The sequence below is a fragment of the Argentina anserina genome, unplaced genomic scaffold (genome assembly GCF_933775445.1).
Source record: "Argentina anserina unplaced genomic scaffold, drPotAnse1.1, whole genome shotgun sequence".
Classification (NCBI taxonomy): Eukaryota; Viridiplantae; Streptophyta; class Magnoliopsida; order Rosales; family Rosaceae; genus Argentina; species Argentina anserina.
The window spans coordinates 12,501-17,500 of NW_026089414.1; positions in this window are offsets into that span (position 1 = coordinate 12,501).

Sequence of the window (5,000 nt, forward strand, 5' to 3'; positions counted from 1 at the left end):
AATACATCTACTTGCGCGTACTAGTGGGTTCCGACACCGGCACCTTCCCCCCCTCGCCGCCCTCGCTTTTCACAAATCAAATGCCGAAGCACTTTGCATCGCGCCCAGTCCCCCGGCCTGCTTATTACTCGCGCATTGAACTGAGTTCATCGACACCGACACCTTCCTCCCCTCGCCGCATTTGTTTTTTTCACAAATCGAGTGCCGAAGCACTCTGCATTGCGCCGCGGCACCCGATTTGCTACTACTCGAGCATTGAGGTGAGTATATTTCGGCCACCGGCATCTCTTCCCCCCGCTCGCCGCGCTTGCTTTTCACAAACGGAGCTTCCAAGAGCTTTGCATCGCCACCGACACCCGATCTGCTTATTACTGCAAGCATTGAAGAGGGTTCATCGATACCGGCACCTTCCCCCCGCTCGGCGCTTTCGAAATACATCTACTTGCGCGTACTAGTGGGTTCCGACACCGGCACCTTCCCCCCCTCGCCGCCCTCGCTTTTCACAAATCAAATGCCGAAGCACTTTGCATCGCGCCCAGTCCCCCGGCCTGCTTATTACTCGCGCATTGAACTGAGTTCATCGACACCGACACCTTCCTCCCCTCGCCGCATTTGTTTATGTCGCAAATCGAGTGCCGAAGCACTCTGCATTGCGCCGCGGCACCCGATTTGCTACTACTCGAGCATTGAGGTGAGTATATTTCGGCCACCGGCATCTCTTCCCCCCGCTCGCCGCGCTCGCTTTTCACAAACGGAGCTTCCAAGAGCTTTGCATCGCCCCCGACACCCGATCTGCTTATTACTGCAAGCATTGAAGAGGGTTCATCGATACCGGCACCTTCCCCCCGCTCGGCGCTTTCGAAATACATCTACTTGCGCGTACTAGTGGGTTCCGACACCGGCACCTTCCCCCCATCGCCGCCCTCGCTTTTCACAAATCGAATGCCAAAGCACTTTGCATCACGCCCAGTCCCCCGGCCTGCTTATTACTCGCGCATTGATCTGAGTTCATCGACACCGACACCTTCCTCCCCTCACAGCATTTGTTTATGTCGCAAATCAAGTGCCGAAGCACAATTTCTCGATACCGACGGGCTCCTATCCCTCCCTTTGATTGATCTGAGCGGTTACTGACATCGTTTCAGTGGACTAGAGGCAACACCGATCCCACATGACCCCCCCTTCGTGGTGTTCATCACCCCCCCAGCTGGGCGAAGAACACCTCCTAAATCCATCTTAAATCCGTTTTCAATTGCTTATAATTGTTTGTTAGGGACATTCGAGGCAGCAAATGTCGTATATAAGCAATTGGGGGAAGGGGGAGGGACTACTGGGGGCAGGGGAGGCGGTCTCTGCAAGGGGGTCATTTTGCAGAGAACCACTACTCCCCTATAGAGCATATTGGAGAAAACTGGGAAGGGCAGGGGGAAACATGGGATTTCCGAGGAGGGGCAAACGCCATAACTAATTGTACATTTGGTATAAAATCGAGATTTTTTGCAGGGACACTCAGAATAATGTCAGGCACCTTGTGGAAAAAGGCCAGATTTAATTTCGACCCAGAAGTATTTGTTTTTATTTTCCAAAAGGGGCAGAATGTCGAAAATCGAAAATGACAAACCGCTTGATGTTTCGGACTGCTACCACTTGCAAAATTTCCTTAAAATAGAGACTTATTTATGGTCAAATTATAGTGCGGGCAAAGTTGAACAGAATGCGGCCTTGACATGGCATTTGCACTCTAGGCAAGGCCATGTCGCGTTCTTGGCTTTGGAAATTTCCAACTCCGTTTCACTTGTAAAAGTGTATATCTTTTATGGTTCAGAACTGTAAGCAATGATTTTAGAGAAATTTAGAAGTTGATTTCAGGTCATTTGGATGAGTTTTCGATTTGATATGATATTTCTCGTTTTTGAGATGTAGAAAATCAAAATAAACTGAAAACTCGACCAAATGACGATATGTCAATCTTAAAATGTCCTAAAAATCGTCCCCTATAGGTTTGCAACATAAAATGCAGGGGGATATTTGAAATAAAATTGAGTTTTCGAGGTTTGGCATTCGTTGGCATGCTAGCGTGCAGCCATATTAGCCTCGCCAGGCAGGGGAATTAGCCTCGCCAGGCAGGGGAATTAGCCTCGCCAGGCAGGGGAATTAGCCTCGCCAGGCGTGTTGTCTCCGTGTTGTCCGTGTGTTGTCTCCGTGTTGTCTGTGTGTTGTCTCACACGCTATTAGCCTCGCCAGGCGGGGAGATTAGCCTCGCCAGGCAGGGATATTAGCCTCGCTAGGCATGGATATTAGCCTCGCTAGCCCATTCTGCCTGCATTCCTGCGGGCATATTAGCCTCGCTAGGCAGGGATATTAGCCTCGCTAGCCCATTCTACCTGCATTCCTGCGGGCATATTAGCCTCGCTAGGCAGGGATATTAGCCTCGCTAGGCAGGGATATTAGCCTCGCTAGCCAATTCAGCCTGCATTCCTGCATGGATATTAGCCTCGCCAGGCAGGAATACTAGCCTCGCTAGCCCATTCAGCCTTCATTCCTGCAGGCAAATTAGCCTCGCCAGGCAGGGATATTAGCCTCGCCAAGGCATATGGTATGCCTTTCAAGGCCGAGCAAGTGCCATGCCGAGCAAGGCCGAGCAAGTGCCATGCCGAGCAAGGCCGAGCAAGTGCCATGCCGAGCAAGGCCGAGCAAGTGCCATGCCGAGCAAGGCAAGGCAGCAAGGCCAGGCAAGCCAAAGCACAAGGCAAGGACAAGCAAGGGCAGTGTCAAGCAAGCAAGGCCAGGCAAGCCACAACGAGGGCAGTGCTAGGAAAGGGAAAGACGAGGCCGGGCAAGGCCAAGCAAGGGCAAGGCAGGGGCAACAAATGCCGATGCCGAGCAAGGCAAGGGCAAGGCAGCGGCAACCAAGGCCAAGGCAGGGGCAACAAATGCCAATGGAAGGCAAGGCGATGCCAATGCCGAGCAAGGCAAGGGCAAGCAAGGGCAAGGCAGCGGCAACCAAGGCCAAGGCAGGGGCAACCGAGGGCAAGGCAGGGGCAACAAATGCCAATGCAAGGCAAGGCGATGCCAATGCCGAGCAAGGCAAGGCCAGGCCAGGCCAAGCAAGGGCAAGGCAGCGGCAACCAAGGCCAAGGCAGGGGCAACAAATGCCAATGCAAGGCAAGGCGATGCCAATACCGAGCAAACCAAGGCAAAGCCAGGCCAAGAAAGGGCAAGGGCAAGGCAGGGACAACCAACGCCAAGGCAAGGCAAGGCAAGGCAGTGCCAATGCCAATGCCAATGCCAATGCCGAGCTGACCAAGGCCAGTGCAAATCAAGGCAACGCAATGCCAATGCCGAGAAGGCAAGGCCGGGGCAAAGCAAGGCAGTTCCAATGCCGAGCAAGCCAAGGCAAGGGCAAAGCAAGGCAGTGCCAATATTGGCAAGGCAGGGGCAACCAAGGCCAATGCAAGGCAAGGCAAGGCCAAGCTAGGGGCACGGCAGGGGCAACCAGGGCCAATGCCGAGGGCAAGGCAGGGGCAACCAATGCCAATGCCGAGCGAGGCAAGGCCTGGCAAGCCAAGGCAGGGCCAATGCCGAGGGCAAGGCAGGGGCAACAAATGCCAATGCCGAGCGAGGCAAGGCCTGGCAAGCCAAGGCAATGCCAATGCCGAGGGCAAGGCAGGGGCAACCAATGCCAATGCCGAGCTAGGCAAGCCAAGGCAATGCCGATGCCAAGCAAGGCCAACGCAAGGCAAGACAATGTCAATGCCAAGCAAGGCAAGGCAAGGCAATGCCATGCACACAGGCGAGGCCGGGCAATGCAAGGCAAGGCAGTGGCAAGCAAGGGAAATGCAAGGCCATGCAAGGCAATGCAATGCACGTACGCGAGGCCAGGCAACGCAAGGCAAGGCAAGGCAAGGGCAACTAGGCCAATCAAGCAATGCCAATTCCAATGCCGAGCAAGTCAAGGAAAGGCATGGCAGGGCAGGGCAAGGCGAGGCGAGGCCAATACAAGGCAAGGCAATGCCAATGCCAATGCCGAGCAACGCAAGGCAAGGCCAAGCAAGGGCAAGGGCAAGGCAGGGGCAACCAAGGCCAAGAAGGCAAGGCAATGCCAATTCCGAGCAATGCAAGACCGAGGCCAATGCAAGGCAATGCCAATGCCCATTCAGCCTTCATTCCTGCAGGCAAATTAGCCTCGCCAGGCAGGGATATTAGCCTCGCCAAGGCATATGGTATGCCTTTCAAGGCCGAGCAAGTGCCATGCCGAGCAAGGCCGAGCAAGTGCCATGCCGAGCAAGGCCGAGCAAGTGCCATGCCGAGCAAGGCCGAGCAAGTGCCATGCCGAGCAAGGCAAGGCAGCAAGGCCAGGCAAGCCAAAGCACAAGGCAAGGACAAGCAAGGGCAGTGTCAAGCAAGCAAGGCCAGGCAAGCCACAACGAGGGCAGTGCCAGGAAAGGGAAAGACGAGGCCGGGCAAGGCCAAGCAAGGGCAAGGCAGGGGCAACAAATGCCAATGGAAGGCAAGGCGATGCCGATGCCGAGCAAGGCAAGGGCAAGCAAGGGCAAGGCAGCGGCAACCAAGGCCAAGGCAGGGGCAACCGAGGGCAAGGCAGGGGCAACAAATGCCAATGCAAGGCAAGGCGATGCCAATGCCGAGCAAGGCCAGGCCAGGCCAGGCCAAGCAAGGGCAAGGCAGCGGCAACCAAGGCCAAGGCAGGGGCAACAAATGCTAATGGAAGGCAAGGCGATGCCAATGCCGAGCAAGGCAAGGGCAAGGCAGCGGCAACCAAGGCCAAGGCAGGGGCAACCGAGGGCAAGGCAGGGGCAACAAATGCCAATGCAAGGCAAGGCGATGCCAATGCCGAGCAAGGCCAGGCCAAGCAAGGGCAAGGCAGCGGCAACCAAGGCCAAGGCAGGGGCAACAAATGCCAATGCAAGGCAAGGCGATGCCAATACCGAGCAAACCAAGGCAAGGCCAGGCCAAGAAAGGGCAAGGGCAAGGCAGGGACA